The sequence below is a fragment of the Tachypleus tridentatus genome, chromosome 8, assembly GCF_004210375.1.
Source record: "Tachypleus tridentatus isolate NWPU-2018 chromosome 8, ASM421037v1, whole genome shotgun sequence".
Taxonomy (NCBI): Eukaryota; Metazoa; Arthropoda; class Merostomata; order Xiphosura; family Limulidae; genus Tachypleus; species Tachypleus tridentatus.
The window spans coordinates 70,426,974-70,448,230 of record NC_134832.1 but is presented as its reverse complement, the minus strand read 5'-3'; the positions used below and the strand labels follow the sequence as shown (position 1 = coordinate 70,448,230).

The 21,257-nt window shown below is 35.2% G+C and overlaps 1 long non-coding RNA gene across 1 annotated transcript; it reads right to left on the bottom strand.

Annotated features, from left to right (window-relative positions):
* Positions 1-1,246: 1,246 nt before the first annotated feature.
* Positions 1,247-12,049, bottom strand: LOC143224172 (uncharacterized). The gene is made up of 3 exons (XR_013013250.1): positions 12,002-12,049; positions 2,246-2,376; positions 1,247-1,691 (listed from the first exon to the last, which is right to left on the bottom strand). It is a non-coding gene; the product is annotated as an uncharacterized LOC143224172 (long non-coding RNA).
* Positions 12,050-21,257: the final 9,208 nt, after the last annotated feature.

Sequence of the window (21,257 nt, the reverse complement as noted above, 5' to 3'; positions counted from 1 at the left end):
ACGACCTTCTTAACTGACATATTACCTCTAACCTTATTTTTAATGAAGAATTTAATTATTGTCTTGTTTATATATGTTAACTGCACCTTGAGTTCACTTCAATGAAGTTCAAATAAACTGAAAGATATTCAAGTAACTGTAAACGGATTGTGTAGAGTGGTAACACAGCAGTTCATTGTTCATTACACTACTATTGTAACATCTGTCGCCAACTGATGTCTTGAGATATTTCAAATGGTGCTCAAGCTGTTATCAGCTCATTGTTTATATATTAAATTACTGCTGCGCTACCTGTTGATGAATGACATTCATTAAATATCATAATGAACTTAGATGAATTTCTAACAAACAAACGAATGTTTTGTACACGAATTCTGTGTTTGTGGTATTGCCCTGACATCTGTGTTTGTGGTATTGCCCTAACATCTGTGTTTGTGATATTGCCCTGACATCTGTGTTTGTGGTATTGTCCTGACATCTGTGTTTGTGGTATTACCCTGACACCTGTGTTTGTGGTATTGTCCTGACACCTGTGTTTGTGGTATTGCCCTGACACCCCGTGTGTTTGTGATATTGTCCTTACATCAGTGTTTGTGGTATACACCTTGTCCTGACATCTGTGTTTGTGGTATTGCCCTGTGTTTGTGGTATTGTCTGACACCTGACATCAGTGTTTGTGGTATTTCCCTGACACCTGTGTTTGTGGTATTGCCCTGACATCTGTGTTTGTGGTATTTTCACATCTGTGTTTGTGGTGTTGTTTGTGGTATTGTCCTTACATCAGTGTTTCTGGTATTGCCCTGACACCCGTGTTTGTGGTATTTTCCTGACATCTGACATCAGTGTTTGTGGTATTGCCCTGACACATCTGTGTTTGTGGTATTGCCCTGACACCCTGACACCTGTGTTTGTGGTATTTTCCTGACACATCTGTGTTTGTGGTATTGCCTGACATGACATCTGTGTTTGTGGTATTACCCTGTCCCTGTGTTTCTGACATGACTGTGTTTGTGTGGCCCTGACACCTGTGCTTGTGGTATTACCCTGTGTTTGTGACCTGACATCAGTGTGTGGTTGTGTGTTTCTGGTATTGTCCTGACATCAGTGTTTGTGGTATTGTCCCTGACATCACATCTGTGTTTGTGATATTGTATGTGTTTGTGACCCTGACACCTGTGTTTTGGTATTACCCTTACATCAGTGTTTGTATTGTCCTGACTCAGTGACACCCTGTGTTTGTGGTATGTCCTAGCTAAACGTGACTCGTCTTCTCGTTTTCCTTCACTGTCTTTGTTGAAACAGGCAGACAACAGTTACAAGTACTACGAGCTATCTTTTCAGCAAATGGAGTGTTACAATTAAACAAAAAGTATATGTACGGGTTCAAAGCACTGTTACTGGCTGAAAAAATTCCAAAAAAAGCTACAAGGTTCTGGTTCAGAAGAGAAGGATTCCCAAAAGCAATAACGATTTCTTGAACTAAATAAGGCGTGCTCGCGGTTAAAAATGTTGACACGACAGTCAAAGTCATTTTTAACGTTTTCACTTTCGCCCTTGAAATATGCGAGTTTGACGAGTTCAGGCATTCACGTTTCGTTTTCCTTTCCTTCCGTTTCGGATCTATAAAATGTTCTTTTCTGGATCGAAACCGGTTCAGACTTCCAGATCTTGTCCACATAGTGTAGATTATCCTGGAATACAAGATAATGATTATCAATATAGGAAGGATAAACACCACTAGAAGAATCAGAGCCATGTATACTTGTCTGTGAAGGACGGACAGAGAGGAAGTGTAAAACTTGGCAACACAGAATGTTTTACCATCAGACAAGGTGACAGTCTGGAATACGTAGGCATTTGGTAAGGATGGCAACAGAGATAGAACCCATGCACTGGTAATCAAAGCTTTGGTGCGAGCATTACGAAACAACGGATATACTATGGCCGTGTGACGATCTAATGCAATCGCTAACAGCATGTAATTCGAAGAAACCATGGTGAAAGTTTGGCAGACCTTAAATGTCCGACAGAAAAGATCACCAGCAATCCATTCTCGGTCCATGAACTCCCAGACCAGTTGAGAACACATGGTGACAAGAGTGACCAAAATATCGGCAACAGCAAGATTGAAAAACAGCACGTGGATGGCGCTCCTATGATGCCACTTCTGTTTGATGTGCAGACACATGGCTGAGTTACCTAGTAAAGAGAATACGATCATGGTAACGAGAGTATAGACTCTCACCTGATGATGGTATTTCGGACCAAGAACTGCTCGTTTCTGGCCACAGTCCTCACGAGTAATGTTCAAACTACATATGGTGCCATTGAACTCCATTCTGTCTCAGAAACTCTTCGAATCTGTTTACTTAGTTTCTGAAAAGAAGAAGAAAAGTGATATTAAATTCAAATTATCTTACGTTCGATCTTCATTTTTACAGAAATTCTTATATTTAACAAAATATTCTTGTAATATAACAACATTTAAAATAATAATTTAAATATAAATAAATAAAACATTGTAAAAAAAAAGATTGATCTTGATAACCGACTGCTCAAAATAAAAATGATTTTAAAACTTTAAAGAAATGTTGAAATTATTCATAGATCAAACCAAAAAAATACTATTCGTTATGTGAATCAATTAAATTATAACTATTAACAAACGTTACTAAGAAGGCAGACGGTCAGGGACTGTATTCTTAGATAGTTCAATTAAAGGGTTCGTATCCCGCTCGCACCAAACATGCTCGCCCTTTCAGCCGTGGGGGCGTTATAATGTTACGGTCAATCCCACTATTCGTTGGTAAAAGAGTAGCCCAAGAGTTGGCGGTGGGTGGTGATGACTAGCTGCCTTCCCTCTAGTCTTACACTGCTAAATTAGGGACGGCTAGCGCAGATAGTCCTCGTGTAGTTTTGTGCGAAATTCAAAAACAAACAAAAGAAAGCAAACGATATTTATTCACTGTGTGAAGAAACCGAACAAGTCATGACATGTTACGTCATTACACTGTTATGATTGGTTGGTTCCTCGGGAACATAAAACGTAAGTTGTTATTCAGGTGTTGTTGTTTCTTGTTCTAGAGTATCTTGTTTTGTTTGTTTGCTTTCAAAACAACAAGAAATGTGTCATGTTATCCTCTGAAGCTTCGTCGTTGTTTCTGTCAAACCTCGCTTGTCAAGCGGAAGAAATGTCGCTTCGAAACGGACAGAAAGAAAGACCATAATTGGAACATCCATATATAGTCATTGAGCCTCGTGGTCTATGCGATACTGATAGCTCGGGTAAGTACGCTACTAGTTCGTCGATACATAAGGATCGTTTGATCGTTAGCTCTTATGCCAATCTCCAACTTAAAAAAAAGAAAATTATCACCCAAAGAGAGCCCCCACTCCTCCCCAGGGGGAATTTTTTTTGCTTTTCGGTTTTATATTTGGCGCAAAACTGATGAAAGATTACCTGTGTCAGTATTTTCTAACTTAGCAAATACAGACAGAGAGAAGGCAACTTATTGACGCTACTCACCGCCAACTCTTGATCTATACTTGTACCAAAGAATAGTGGGATTGACCATTACATTATCAGTGATGGAGACTCGAACCTGCAACAAACAGAGTGTGAGTCGAGCGCCCTCACCATCCGGCCATGCGAAGCCACCACCAACACTCACACAGTTGTTCAGCGGTAAGTCAGTGAGCTTATAACTCTAAAATCACGTTTCGATACCCGCAGTGGAAAATCATTGTGTAATTTTGTGTAATTCACAAATCTGAAAATTTACCACCAAAAATGGTTAGCATGCTGTGATGAAAAGTTTCATTCCTAATATTCTAAACATTTACATCAATATCAATACTTGTAAATGTTAACATCAATATCAATACTTGTAAATGTTAACACCAATATCAATACTTGCAAATGTTAACACCAATATCAATACTTGTAAATGTTAACATCAATATCAATACTTGTAAATTTTTACATCAATGTCCGTAAATGAATAAAAATATAAATAAATTAATAAGCTATCTAATTAGACAAACACTTTGTGTATTTAAATTATCAACATTTGATGTGATTTTGTATTATCCAGTAAGAACTAAAGAGACCAGGTTCAAATTGTTCACGAAATAAATAAGTTTCAAATTCAAGTGCGCGTCTTACTAATCGTTGTTAAGCTCAGGCGGTATGATCTCCCAGTAACACGGGTGTAGTGACGTTGTGGTAGACATTTGAGATATTAAGAACAGCGATAAGTAAGATTTATAAATATTAAACTATCCATACGTTGGTACTTTAATTATTATTTTAATGACTTTGATTCTAAAGAAAAAGTGTGTCTTTAATATTAATCTCCTACTTAGTGTGTTCTTAATACAACTTGCAATACATTGTGTGTTCGTATTACAACTTGCAATACAATGCTGGCCAAAATCGTAAGGCCAATGAACATAAAGAAAAATGATACATTTTGTGTTGTTAGACTCAACCACTTTTAACTAGAGCTTCGAAAGATAAAAATAAGAAAAGGGAAAATAAAACTTTTTTTAGTATTTAATAGTAAAAATGTGAACACTGTGAAATAAGCCAAAGGTTTAAGACCACACTGAAATGAAGCGTTAATCGGTAAACACGTAACAACATTTAGTCATTTGTGTTCAAGCATTAGCGTGTCAACATCTCCCACTGACATCTCCTGTGTTACATTGGGTAAAAACATGGCAAAGGCTAAAAAGTTGACAGAGTTTGAACGTGGCAGAAATGTCGAGCTGCAAAAGCAAGATCTCTCTCAACGTACCATCGCTGGTGAGATTGGGCGTAGTAAAACTGCTGTTGCAAATTCCTTAAACGACCCTGAGAGATACGGAACGAGAATTTAAAATGGTCGGCCCAAGAAGATTTCGCGGGCGTTGAGCATGAGGATTCGACGGTTTGTCCGGCAAAACACCAGCCGATCGTCGAACCAGATTAAGGCCCTTACGGACTTAGAATGCAGCTCAAGAACAATAACACGGCATCTACGAGAGAAAGGCTTTAAAAACCAAAGGCCACGCCTCCTTCCACACCACGAAACAGATCGGTTAAACTTTGCTGAGAAGCACCAAACATGGGACGTAAAAATGTGGAACAAAGTTTTGTTCTCTGACAAGAAAAAAAAAAATTAACCTGGATGGTTCAGACGGCTTGCAACATTACTGGCACAATAAGGATATCCCACCGGAGACATTTTCTACACGACACAGTGGAAAAGGTTCCATCATGATCTGGGGTGCTTTCTCCTTCCATGGAATAGTGGAGCTTCAGATTACACAGGGGCGTCAAACAGCAGTTGGCTACATTGGCATGTTGGAGAGAGCATGCTTGACTGAAGACTCTCGCTTGTGTGGAAATGACTGGATCTTTCAACAGGACAACGCTGCAATCCACAATGCCCGCAGGACAAAGGACTTTTTCATGGCGAATAACGCGATTCTTTTGGACCATCCAGCGTGTTCGCCCAAACTGAACTCCATTGACAATGTTTGGGGGTGGATGGCAAGGGAAGTCTATAGAAATGGACGTCAACTCCAAACAGTGCATGATCTTCGTGAAGCCATCTTCACCACTTGGAATAACATTCCAGCCAGCCTTCTGCAAACACTTATATCGATCATGCCAAAGCGAATGTTTGCAAGTTATTCGCAATGACGGCCGTGCAACTCACTACCGATATCTCTTGTTGGGCATTTCCTACCCTGTTTAGGACTTCTTTTGGTATGGTCTTAAACATTTGACCAGCTAGTATTTAGGCTAATTTCATAGTGTTCACATTTTCTCTATTAAATAGTTGTTTTTTTTTCCCTTTTCTTGTTTTCATCTTTCGAAGCTCTGCTCAAATTAGTGGTTGAGTCTAACAACGCAAAATGGATATTTTTTCTTCATGTCCATTGGCCTTTTGATTTTGGCCAGCAAGGTATAACAAGTTTTCAAGACCAACGTTATACGTTCTTAATATAAGGTTAACAAGTTAATTCTTTATATCAGCCACAAAATTAAAAGTACTATGTTTTAGTGTCAACTTTCAACTTAAAGTTTAAAAGTACTATGTTTTAATGTCAACTTTCAACTAAGATAAAGTATAAAAATACTGTGTTGTATGTCAACTTTCAACTTAAAGTTTAAAAGTACGGTGTTTTAATGCCAATTATGTTAATTTTTCTTCAGAGTAACCTACAGTTTAAAAAATTGGTATTATTTGTTAAAATTACACTAACTAAGGCAGTATTGTCTTTGATATCAAACTCCATTAATTAAAGAGGTACGGTTTTTGATAGCAAACTGAGGCAGTGCGGTCTTTGATATCAAACTATGTCAGTTTAATCTTTGATACCAAACTGAGGCAGTTCGGTCTTTGATATCAAACCTCACTAATTAAAGATGTACGGTCTTTGAAACCAAGCTACATTAATTTAAAAAATATATTATTACATATTATTGGCTTGTCATTTCCTTGTGGTTAGGGCATTCAACTGGTAGTTGAAGTACCGTATCTTTCTATTCTAAAAAAATTACAAACTAAGTTACAGCAGGAAGTACCATATTTTTCTATTCTAAACAAACTAACAAACAAGTTTACAGCTGAACGTACCGTATTTTCCTATTTTCTTATTCTAGGTTAAACAAACTTATTCTAACTAGGTTACAGATGGAAGTACGGTGCCTTTTCATTCTAAACAAGTTTACAAACTAGGTTACAGCCAGAAGTACCGTATATTCCTATACCAAACAAACTTACAAACTAGGTTACAGCCGGAAGCACCGTATACCAAACAAACTTACAAACTAGGTTACAGCCCATATATTTGTATTCTAAACAAATTTACAAACTAGGTTAAGCACCGTATCTTTGTATTCTAAACAATTTACAAACTAGGTTACAGCCAAAAGTACCGTATCTTTGTATTCTAAAAATTAAAATATGTGTTCTTATATACCAAGCAAGAAATGGATATTTTTATGACCAATCAGTATTTCTTGACGAGTATGCTTTAAACAATAATAAACAATTTTGATTTTAACAAAACGTTCGGTAAGAAATAATAATAAAAAACTGTTAACGTATGTGATTTTTTATATTTAGCAACGTTTTTTTTCTATCGTTATATAAGGGGAACAGAACAAAAGCTTTATTTATGATAAACTTCTAGGAAGAGTTATATGTCCCAGTTATCTTTCTCAGTTTTATTTTCCCTCGTCTGTGATTGACGTCTTCTAACCATTTGTTAGCCAGCCTGTTTTATCGAGCGGACTTAGCAGTTAAAGCGACCCAACTTTCTTCCTTTACAAACACTAGCAAGATTCTGACTCTAATCAACACAAAAGGTGATGATGGATGACGGAACTGGAGGATTACAATAAGAAATCCATTCGTGATGAACAAGGGTAAACTTTCAATCACTCATGAGTCATAACAGCCATCATAAAAACCATTGTCAGTTTAATAAATTAACGCCTGGTAAGCCTAACCAGTGTGATAAACTTCATTGGTTTGTTACGATTTAGATCAAATTGATGTAGACAGACAACGTAAGCTTTATTTTATGTCTGTTTAAAATCTAATTTCAAATTCATCATGGAACAATTAAAATAAATAAGGTGAAAAACAACGGTAGTCAAACGTGAATGTCATTATATTCGCTAACCCTAATGAACTTTATTGCTTCGGCAACTTAGGCCTGTCATGCTGAAGCTCTAAGCTTCTTTTCCTGGTATTACTACTAGTGTTTTAATACATTTGATAGAAATGTTGTCCTTGGTGTGGAATTTAATAGTTACTTCCATATAATTTAGTGTTTCAAACTACGGGGTCAAATAAGTTTTATGAAAATGATTTTGGATATTTCAACAAGCAAGTCACCCCACAATCATAGTCAATATAAAATCGCTGTGGAACGGGATGTATCAAAACTATATTTTGACTCATCTAATATTACGTAGATAGTGTAGCATCGCCAAAAATTTGATCTCTTTCGGGAAGAACATGTAACAGTCCTTTTTGAATCAAAATATTTATATATTTAGAACATAAACATATGTACAGATTGAGAGTTAGATTTTCCAAGGCGGGAACACACCTTGTAACCAATGTCATTGGAAAACAAAAGAATAATGACCAACAATGGACACCTTGGGCATCCAGAAAGAGACCTGAACAAGTCGTATCCTAACTACATTAAGTGAAGTCTGAAGTCTGGTAACAGTTGTGAATCGACGAATACAAAGGTCATTGGCAAAAGCCGTCCATTTGTTCCAGAAAACAGTGTGCAGCATAATGAAGAAGGACTTCCTTTCGGAAACGTGACCAATAGGACACGAGCTTACCAAGAAAAGGCTTAGAATCATGTGTTCCGACAAACCATCGCATAACTGAAGCAGTGGAAAAATGAGTAGGATATTCAGGATATTCTTTAATAAGACATACCAGCTAAGTCGCCGGATGCAACATCTGTTTTCTGTACTATCGAACTGTTGAAACTGACGCTGGGAAACAGTCGCCCTCTTCAAATAGATGGAAAGCATCAAGAGATTAGTGATGTACTTTGGACATGACAGTCGTTAGTAATTAAAGCTACACTGCTGGCTATTAACACGACGAAGGGTTGTCATACCAACATGGACTGTAACATCGTGGTGGATCTTTAATATAATAATTGAGGTCAGAATAATATTGGGATTCGTATTAATTGTATTAGCACTCTTCTTATCATGCTGACACGAAACGTTTCGAGTTATATATTTTTGATGATTTTAGGGATTACGGTTAACAAAGATGAAAATTGTTGGTTTCATACCATCCAGTTATCAGCAGAAGATCGGCCCGGCATGGTCAAGTAGGTTAAGGCGTTCGACTCGTCATTTGAGGGTCGCGGGTTCGAATCCCCGTCGCACCAAACATGCTCGCCCTTTCAGCCGTGGGTGCGTTATAATATGACGGTCAATCCCACTTTTCGTTGGTAAAAGAGTAGCCCAAGAGTTGGCGGTGGGTGGTGATGACTAGCTGCCTTCCCTCTAGCCTCACACGGCTAAATTAGGGACGGCTAGCGCAGATAGCCCTCGCGTTGCTTTGCGCGAAATTCAAAACAAATCAAACAAAATCAACTGATGATTTATAACTCGGTCTAGTTTGTTCGGGAATGCTGTCATAATTGACAACATATACCATTTATATTTTTCTAATGTTTTTAGGGCTTGAGGTTGGCAGCATATCAAACTACAATAGAAGCTTTAACAACTTAATCTGAAGTTGGTAAATGTAGCGTTTTCCTTTAAATAATTCGTCATAAGACGCTCTAACAATTGATGTTTAAAATCACATAAATCATTAGCGTTTTCGTTTCAATCATTCGTTAGTGGAGAGTTTAGAAATTCTGTCAGTTTTATCCCAAGAATAATCGAAAAAGAAAGCTTGTGGGTATTCTGATTTGAGTTAAAGCGTGTAAAACCTATAGTTCATGAGGTTGTAATTATGTTCAATTACTACTGCTAGAGGGCGCTTTTTAAAACATTATTATCACAACAGTGTCTGAAGATCCTTAGCCATCGAGTCGTGACTCTGGTATACTAGAATGATTTTTTTTCAACAAATTTATTCTCTATTACACTATTTAGTTCTACGTCACTGAAAAATGGTAAAAGTACGAACAATGTCGAACAAGTGAATCTGTGATGTTAAGCATGTTGTATATTCCTGACTCCATTAATCTTTTTTATCATTACGGTTAAATCATGTCCTCGTAATCTGAGGGTGGCGAATTCGAATCCCCGTCACTTCAAACACGCTCGCCCTTTCAGCCATGTAGGCGATATAATGTGATGACTAATCCCACTATTCGTTAGTAAAGGAGCAACCCAAGAGTTTGGCGGTGGGTGGTAATGACTAATGCACTCGCTCTATTCTTACACTATCAAATTAGGAACGGCTAGCGAAGACAACCCTCTTGTAATTTTCGCGAAATTAGAAAAATAGAAATTATGTTAGTGAGAAAATTCAGAAATCTCTCTAGCAGTGAGAAATCACATTCGAACCTAAAATGGAAAATAATTTCATAAAGCATTTACTGACACATTGTTAAATATCGTGTTAAATATAAAACAGAATAATCTCAGAAACAATAAGTTACTGTAATATAAAAATCATATTAAAAAAAACAGAATGATTTCAGAAACCTTGTCCTCGTAGAATAGTAAATAAAATGTTCAAACAAATAGCACAATTTTAGAAATAAAATACTCTTTAACATAATATTGAAATGGATGTGGAAAAGCAATCGTTCTCGTACACTAGATGGAAAGTACTCGGAGAAGAGTGATGTGCTTTGGACATGACAGCCTTTAGCAATGAAAACTACCGTATGACGATGCTTTTCATTCTTGTTTAACTACATTTGATATTCTCCCTTCATTAATATTGAATTAAGAAAAGACTTAAAAATTATTTTAAAGCTTCCAAATTAACAGTGAAATGTTAGAAAAATATTAAAATTACTAATAAAAACCTTATTAAGCTCTTCATTTGGAGCGTAGTGTGGTTGTTTATACAGCTTTAGGTCTTGTGTTTCAAAATGTCCGTAACTTCTTACCTAAGTAAGATAAACAAACATGTTTTAACATTATTTGATTGATTCAGAATCACGTTTTACCGCTGAAAAAATAACGAATTTATTTGCAAGAGAAAACACGAAACGTTTGTCATTTCTGTTTCGTTTACATACGTGAATACAAATTTCAAAGTAGTAAACTTGAGGAATTCTAACAATATAAACTAGAACAAATTTCAAAGTAGTAAACTTGAGGAATCCTAACACTATAAACTAGGACACATTTCAAAGTAGTAAACTTGAGGAATCCTAACAATATAAACTAGAACAAATTTTAAAGTAGTAAAGTTAAGGAATTCTAACACTATAAACTTGGACAAATTTCAAAGTAGTAAACTTGAGAAATCCTAACACTATAAACAGGGACAAATTTCAAAGTAGTAAACTTGAGGAATCCTAACAATATAAACTAGGACAAATTTCAAAGTAGTAAATTTAAGGAATCCTAACAATATAAACTAGGACAAATTTCAAAGAAGTAAACTTGAGGAATCCTAACACTATAAACTAGGCTTCCAAACTCGCGGTGGCTACAACACAGACGAATACTTGAGCGGTTTGGCACTTGAAAAAATTCTTTGCGTTAGATAGGTGACGTAACCTGTTAGCTAAAGTTTAAAGTTATGCTGTAGATAAGTGATGTCATCCCTTATGTAACATGTAAAGTTATGCTGTAGATAAGTGATGTCATCTCTCATGTAACATGTAAAGTTATGCTGTAGATAAGTGATGTCATCTCTTATGTAACATTCAAAGTTATGTCGTAGATAAGTGATGTCATCTCTTGTGTAACATCCAAAGTTATGTCGTAGATAAGTGATGTCATCTCTTATGTAACATCCAAAGCTATGTCGTAGATAAGTGATGTCATCTCTTGTTTAACATTTAAAGTTATGTCGTAGATAAGTAATGTTATCTTTTATGTAACATTTAAAGTTATATATAATACTTCATATTGTGTAATAACCCTAATTCCTGCTGCTTATGTAAGACATATATGGAAAAAAAATTGTTCGAACATTTCCTATAGATAAGAAAGATATATATGAAAGTACAATGTGTAATGTCGTATTTGTGAAAATATAATATATAATGACGTTGAAACTTAAAACATGTAAAGTCATTGAAAACATAACGTATTTCTCAGTCTACGAAGTGTATAAACATAGTTTTATGCATATATATACTTGCTGTCTTAGGAGAATATATTCTAAGTTAAAAATACAAGAGGCTTAGACTGATACAAAAGGTTAATAATTTTCTCGATTGTACCATTGTTGTGGACACCATAATTTTCTTAACGTTGAATAAAACCTTTAAGGTTTTTTTACCATTGTAATTTTTATATTTAAAAACAACTTACCTTGTAAGGATGGAAACGAGAAACAACGTTACGAGACTCGTGACCGCGAGGAACTGCTCAGAAACTCAAATTCGATCTTATATTTCACCAAGAAGGAAGGTGGGAATCCTGAAACATCGTCCAATCGCAGCCCCTGTTGGCAGCTTTCTAGCATTACAGTAGTATTGCGGGTGATTGTGAGCATCTTGTGACTCTACTCATCATGGAATTATTTTATTGAATATTTTCGCAGATAGCCCTCGTATAGCTTTGCATCAAATTCTTTGCGTGAAATTCTTAACAAACAAATCCTTTGAGATCGTATAGCAGGATTTGACTGTCACTCTTATAATACACCCAAAGTTCGAAAGTGTGGAGCGTGTTTTTTATTTTTATTTTGATGATAACTGAACGTGAGCCACGGAACCTCCATTCTAGCACATTAATCTCAGGGCCAAGCTTGACCCATGTACTTAAGTAAAACACGTGTATTGTAAAGCAATAACTGCAGAAAGTGGGAACATGTGTCACAGAAGCAATTGCCTTTTGTGTGAGTGTGTGTGAATTTAATGAACATTTAAGTGGAATATGGCGTGTTTTATTCACCAATAGAAGTTGTCAAGGATCATCTATATTTATTTCCTCCTGATAAAGAAACGTGAAATGAGTCATAGAAAGTTTCATAAGTACATAACTGGTGAGAAAAATAATTTCGTGAGATCACATGAATCTTTATTCATAATAACATAAAAATAACACATGGTGGATAAAATATCGTTCACGGTTCGAATTTAGTTTGTTTTGAATTTCGCGCAAAACTACACGAGGACTATCTGAGCTAGCCTCCCTAATTTAGCAGTGTAAGACTAGAGGGAAGACAGCTAGTCGTCACCACCCGCCGCCAACTCTTTGGCTACTCTTTTACCAACGAATAGTGGAATTTACCGTCACATTATAACGCCCCAATGGCTAAACATGTTTGGTGTGACGGGGATTGGAACCCGCAACCCTCGGATTGCGAGTCGAATATCTTAACCACATAGTCATGCCGGGCCACACGGTTCAAGTATCTTGATCGTATTAATTAATCCAATCTAATGCTGATGTCATTAATTTGTCTTTATACTCAACCAATCTTCAACACCTGAATAAATACGCGCGTGTCTAGAACTTGATACTGATGTTAAATAGCACTAAAACATAAATATCAGTATCAATCATTTCAAATAATGGAGTCAGGAAAAAGAACCAGAAGAAATAAAAGTTAATTCGATAAAAAATACAACATTTCAAAGTCATCTTTCTCTATTAATAACCATACTGGGTGTCAAACATCAATAATTATTTTGTCCTTCGCTGGTACAGCAGTAAGTCTACGCATTTACAACGCTAAAATCAGGGGTTCGATTTCCCTCAATGGACTCAGCAGATAGCCCGATGTGGTTTTGCCATAAGAAAACACACACACATAATTATTTTTCACTCACTATCCCGTGTCTCCGTTTATGAAGCTGATGGCAAGATATTTATTTATTCCGTTAGATCACGAGAATACATCTGAGGGGATCATAAATTTACATAATCTTCCGCAATATTAATAATATTTGTACGTCGCTGCTGGGGAAGTTAGTATCAGTTTCATAATTCCTACATATTTACTCAAAACAGACGTGATCACCTAGAAGATCAATTAGTGTTTTATTGTAACTAAATATTTGTAGCTACACTAAACGATAGAAGGAATAATAGATGAGGTAAACACAACTGGAACAAAAACAATATAATTCATTGTGTGTATGATTGCCTAATAACGTTGTTATAGACAGAACATGAAAAATGATTTTGTCTTATTTTAAATTGGCCCTCTACTTTTTGCTCAATACTGATTAAATTTCTGTGATTTACGATAATTTGATATAGTTGATTCATATTTAAATTAGGTGTTTTGAAGTAACTCAAAATTAATTCCCTCATCGTGAACCTTCGAAAAAATATCCAGTTCCAGATGAGATAGAAGATTTACTGTTCTTTGTAAGTTTGTGAAACTTTTGTATATAAGTGATTACTTGTAATAACCGTTATTGTAAATTGTATTATTGTCAGAATATTAAAATATATGTGTTTTAAGAAAGAAAATTGTGTGTATGAATCTTGTCAGCAAATACCGAAAATTGGATACGTATCGACATTTATTTAACTTCTAAATATAAATTATAAATTAATTCAGGTTTAAGCCTATTTGAAATTGTAATACGTAACGTTTGTTTGTTTGTTTTGGGAATTTCGCACAAAGCTACTCGAGGGCTATCTGTGCTAGCCGTCCCTAATTTAGCAGTGTAAGACTAGAGGGAAGGCAGCTAGTCATCACCACCCACCGCCAACTCTTGGGCTACTCTTTTACCAACGAATAGTGGGATTGACCGTCACATTATACACCCCCACGGCTGGGAGGGCGAGCATGTTTAGCGCGACGCGGGCGCAAACCCGCGACCCTCGGATTACGAGTCGCACGCCTTACGCGCTTATAATACGTAACATCACACATTTTCAATAATCATAATGAAACGTAAGCGAGGAAAGCAACTGATAAAAATGAAATGGTACACTGACGTTATAGACCCCAAGAAATAATTTGCCACATGTATAAACTGAAACTAACCCAAATTTCTTTGAGGTGTGATTTGATTGTTGTTAAGGTCAAAACTACACAATAGACTCTCTGTATTATGCCAATCACAGGTATCGAAACCCGAATGTTAGCGTTATAACCCTGCAAACTTACCGGTGAAAAACTGGCGCTGTTTCTGAGATCAAAAGCCAACAAAATGTCATAACTTTACAAATATACACAAATATGTTGTTTTTTAAAGGAAGATTATAAACTTATGAGATTAGTAACGTTGATTATATCCACAGATAATGTAACTATTATTGTTATTATTTGTTTGATTTTTTACATTTTGTTAGGTTCAGTGTATTTCATAGAATGGAACTTATAAACTCATTTATAGAGATTACAAAGCGGAAGAGTTTTTGTTTTAGGTTCACTATATTGTTATCAAATATTATGTAGGTCAGGTTATAAAGATAACCAAAATTTCAGGTTCATCATGTCGCTCTACTGATAACGTGAAGTTCGTCAAATATGTTCGCTCTTTCTGCTATGGGGACGTTATAAACTCTCAATCAATCCCACTATTTTTTGGTAAAAAAGTAGCTCAAGAGTTGGTGGCGGGTGGTAATGATTAGCTACTTTTCTTCTAGTCTTACATTGCTAAATTAAAGAAGGCTAGCGCAGATAGCCCTCGTGTAGCTTTGCGCACAAATTTAAGCCCTGTACTCAGTAACTTTATTACATCATTGAACAGAATATATAAATATATATATGTTTTAAAAAATAACTTTAATGGCAGTGCAGTGACAAAACTAGTTATTTTGTAGAATTTATAAGTAGAAAACAAACTTTTTGGATTGCCAATAATCATTGTGTCAATGGAAGCTCATTCAAATATTTTATCTGATTCACACTGACACATAGTTTAGTATGATCTAGAAAATTATTTTTATACGTCCGAGTACTTGTTGATAGCATTATTAATTTTGTTACTTGGTGCATAGAGCCCTCTCCCCCAGTGGCACAGCGATATGTCTGTAGACTTACAACGTTATAATCTATATTTCGATACCCGTAGTGGTCAGATCATCTGTAGCTTTGTGCTTAACTTCAAACATATAGCGTGTCTATGGAGCGCTAACAAAGGTTGTTTTTCATACTATTTTACGATCATGCTAGAATGGCTTGAAATTTAATGATTCTGAAAACACATTCATTGTCAAGCTAGCGTTCACGTTTTTGTGAAATTGTAATCGTTAATTCATCAGAACGCACCCGATCCGGCTTTCAACCGTGGAGACGTTATAATACGACGGTCAATCCCACTATTCGTTGGTAAAAAGAGTAGCCCAAAAGTTGGCGGTGGATGGTTATGCTTTCCCTCTAGTCTTACACTGGTAAATTACGGACGGCTAGCACAGATAGCCCTCGAGTAACTTTGTGCGAAATCCAAAACAAACAAACAATACAGTGGATGGTAGTTCAGAGTTATATTAGTTATTTTGAAGAACTGGTTGGGTCCCTTCATTCAAGTATTACTTGTCTGCTAGGCTACTAATTAGTTCCTTACCTTCATATTTGGGGCTTGAATGCCAATTTCAGGAGGTAAGTTTATCTTACTTACCCCCAAGTGGTGATATGTTATTATTTTGATTTTTTCTTCTTTACTTTGGAGAGCAGTTACTTTCCCACAATTGTTTGCTGGTAGTAAAGGGTGATATAGATGTGGGACGTTATGGGCTCGAACACCCACATCTCGCTCTTCTAATTTCAACTGATTTTGATTATTTTATTGCTCTTGAATTTCTTCATGTGAGACTGACGAGTGGAGGTTAAAACTCACAGTCAGTGTTTCCAACCACAATGTGGTTTCTACGTCATCAGTCTGTGTTTCCAAACACAATGTGGTTTCTACGTCATCAGTCAGTGTTTCCAAACACAATGTAGGTTCTACTTCATCAGCCACCTTCAAAATCTAGAGTACAGTTTATATATCACATTATAGCCTGTATCCTGGGGATCCTTTTAATTGGTGCAGAGTCTTTGATTTTTATTCGTATTTATTTTTGTTTATTACAAATATATGTTATACAGTATATTAATTATAGAAATGTAAACTAATTTGTTATCGATAAGTGCTGTACCTATGAAACGTTATAAATGCAAAACTATGCCATGCAAATTAAATAAAGAACTGTTTATTTATTTTTGTTTAAAGTTAGCGACACAAATACACAATGGGCTATCTGTGGCTGCCCATCACGCTTACCTAAACTTATTTTATAGCATTATAAGTCCACAGAAATATAGAAGTGAAAGCCATTGAGTCATTGTTTAAGTAACACATATTAACACATACCTGCATAAAACATAGTGGAGTTTTACATAAGTAAAAAAAAATAACGTATTTAAAAATGTAAAATATGCCATATATTTGAAGTCTTATTTTACAATAGAGTAAAACTACATTTACTAAAATCATAGTGTGTTGTTGTTTTCAATCATAAGATACTTTTAAAGTGACTCTAAAAGCGAAAACTATAAATTTAGTGTTATAACATGAAAAGATCAATGTTGACACTTCGTCTTGTGGTAATGGCATCACTTCCAGCAGTTCGCCCTCTGACATTAGTGACATGATCATATTATGCTGCCTGATAACATCCTCGTTTTTGGAAAAACATGAGTTTTCATATTAAGTATTTGAAAAAAAATTGATATTAAATTTGGTTACTAGTCCAACTTGTATATTAATTAATTTAATTTTGCATATCACATACATATCCATCACCTAATTAATTTATTACTATTTAATTAAATAAAGTATTACTTAGATATTAATTAAGAATTTGCACTTCACCATATATTAATCACATTATTAATTAATCTTTAATTAATAAATCTCCCCCAGTAACACCTCAACCAACCTCCCTTCTGGTATTGTCCTTTGGCAGATAGTACATGGCCAGCAAGATCTGCTCACATCTCTGATTATTCCTGGGCAATGAACATAACTAGTGGATCTATCTGCTATCTTCTTTGCTCTTAGGTGTCCTTGCACAGTCAACTCGTGAATTTGTTCCATCAGTTGAGTCTTGTATTCTGTTGTTTTGATTTGCTACACTTCCCCAGTATAATTTCTCTGTTTGATTTGGTACAGCAATTCCTTCTAATACTCTGCTCTATAAGTGCTTTACCCCTTTGTCTTCTGCTCGATTTTTCCCCATATTTTGTCACAAAGATTGTGCAGTGAAAAGTGTTTCTTTTATGCTTCCTTCAATTCCTGCAAACCTACATTCGTGATATCACCTTTTGATTTTTGTAAGATCTTCGTGTTATGTTTGCTCTTATTTTCTTGAGTTTTATTGGTGACTGCAAGTGCTTCTTCGTTTATATATATATATTTTTCATACATATAGCCTTTGACAGGTCTAATATAGCACTCCATTTTGTTTCTCTATTCAGTTGGTACCATTTCCTTTGCCTTCTGTGAAATTTTTTCCCAGGTATTGTCCCAAAGTTTCTGCAATGGAGGGACTTTATTTTATGATTCCTTCAGTTCTAACAAACGTACATTCGGGATGTCCCCTTTTTGACATCTTGATGTCAAGGTCTTGATGTCTTCTTTGCTCTTCTTTTTTTGACCACTAGTGGTGACCACCAATGGTTCATTAATCTTCTTTCGGTCTGGTATCTGAGTTTCTACTAGCTGGTATGTTTTAAACAATTTGGTCAAATATGGATGTTTTATACTGTTGTCTCCAGGTCTCCCACATAATATAATGCATTTATCTTTATTTTCTTATGGGACACTTTCTCATTCTCCCATCAATAAGTACACACACACACTCACATGTGTAGTTTGCCTCTCATTTGGTCATAATATAGTAGACTGGTTCTCACTACTGCAAACAATTTCTTGTAGGCACTTCACTCTTTTGTCCCCAACATATTCTTCACTCACTGACATGTTGTGATTTGCTGGTACTTATGAATATCTGTAACATGCTCCAATCACTATTGGCACTGTTGATCCATTTGTTAACTTGTCGATTGTTAGTCGTGTACTGATTAACCATGGAAATGGAACTTCCTTCTCATAATAAATCTGGCACCTTTTATTGATTCTCTTTCTTTTGGCAGCAGCATCTATGCTGACAGTCAAACTTTCTAGTTTCTTAACAACACCATCTATAGAAGTTGCTATAGCAGCCTTATACTGAGATTTCTGCTGTTGCTTGTTAGTAATGGGCTTCCATTCATTCGCAACATTTCTTTACCCATTTGTCTGTTAACCCCATGTAACCTTTGGTAGACTCCTGTTTCTAGTCAACTACCAGTTTTTGTTTTAAATAATAATCTCTTCAAAATAAGACAAACGTATGTACAAAAATTATTTACACCATGAAATATCACAGTTGTATCCAAAACTCTAAATAATTAATCTTTATTTTCAAATATCCACTTAGGCTGATTCAATTACTTAAGAATATAATTGACGATATAAACTATTTTTCTCACAGTACTTACTTTTACTCACAGTACTTTTAGTAAATTATTCACTCAGTAAGTACCCCATGGGTTACAACAGTTGTATCATAACTTTAAAAAATCCACAGAGAATGGTTCAATTAATATAGATCCCCCTTTTACAATACAAATTATTATATTTATTAAATTTTGAAACTATCTTTATCATATCGCTCGATATGGTTAATTATTCTCACACCAGGTAACTTCATGTTTTCTCTCATTGAATAATTTTCTGAGAAAAGAACAATTATTCTTAATTTATCTCACAGTTTGTTAGTAGCTCATATATTTATAAATTGTTCATTGAGGTCTCAAACTTTCTGTAAACTATGCAGTGACGTTTGAGTGTAACAATACAAACTTGAGGAAACATCAAAAATACAGTAATTTGGCGTTAATAATTGACTCACACAATGTATGACTTTTACCACGATGGACCCGGCATGGCCAAGCGTGTTAAGGCGTGCAACTCGTAATCTGAGGGTCGCGGGTTCGCATCCCCTTCGCGCCAAACCTGCTCGCCCTTTCAGCCGTGGGGGCGTTATAATGGAACGGTCAATCATACTATTCGTTGGTAAAAGAATAGCCCAAAAGTTGGCGGTGAGTGGTGATGACTAGCTGCCTTCCCTCTCGTCTTACATTACTAAATTAGGGATGGCTAGCACAAAGCTACTCGAGGGCTATCAACGTGGTAAGTGTGTTTGTTTGCCACGTCATACAACCAAACTTAAATAATCACTTTCAACATCTTGCTATTATTTTTTTAAATCATTAAATATTAACTCACCAAATAAATTAAATAATAACTATTAAACTAAACAGTTTTGTATATCCAAAAAATATTAATTACTAAGTTGAAATCATTCTTTCCCCAACTTTTGTGTCTACAGTGAAGTTATAATTTATAAAGCTTCTGTAATAAATAATAATTTTCTTTAAACAAACATGGATTTTTAAAGCGATAAAACAGGCAATTTTTAAATACTCTATAACTTTTTATTTTTTATTTACATATATTTTATTTTAATTTTTTTATCCATGTGAAGCTTGTGAAAATTCGAGACAAGAAAACATAAATCGAGTTCCACTGTCTCTTATTAGTGAAGAAAATCGTCCGATCATCGAAGTTCTTCTATTGTTGTCTTGCATCTGGCTCTCTAATTCGGTTAAACACTAGTCAAAAAATTCTTGTGGGTCTAAATATGTTTCAGGAGCTTACGTTTCTCAATTTTTCTATCTACTCTAGTCCTCAGAACCCTCTGACTCTGATGATTTCCTTTCATGAAACAAATCTCGCAGTTCTTTGAAGTAAAGAGGTCTCATTTATTTATATTTAGTAAATTTTTTGTTACGTCTACAATGTGAAGGTACCTTCTTCCTTTCAGTTAACAGAGTTTCCGATATATATGAGATTATTGGTTGATAATAATGAGGCTGTGTTGGTATAAAATATTTGGCATGTGATCCTTCAAGACTCGTGATAATGTTTGTTATTTTACTTGAGGCATTACTATTTTGAATGTCCTTCCTATTGGTAAAAACATTCGCCTTTTTTTCTTTCTAAAAATAACAAGAATCGGGATAGGTTGATATTAGTTATCATAATATAGAAATTACCTCCTGGAAATTAATACAATGAAACTACCGATAACTGGGCTATATAAATTTAGTGGATATCAATTCAAATACGTTTTCGAACAACACTTTTATTGAAATATCCAAATTTTGAGCAAACTAATTGACTCTATAAATTGATTTCTAATAAGTAAAAAGGGAAGGGAATGTTTATCTTATGCATATCGAAATATTTACAACTTTACTTCGGGGAAAAACTCTGTAGAAAGTATCATATTTCTCCAGTACTAAACAGAACAAAATGTAAACAATTACTAACAAGCGTTATTAGAAAGTTGAGAATTTCAAAAATAATCAAACTAAAAAAGAAATTGAAATAAAAAACGTTGGTACCAACAACTATACTTTTGAGAATGATAAATTGCGTGATGTATATTTTAATTTCGTTGCTGCAATTATCGAGAATTTCACTCGACTTTGTTTTTGTTGGGTTTTTTTTTATCAGAAAACTTCAAAACGGACTATCTGTGTCTGCTCACCAAGACCATTAATACC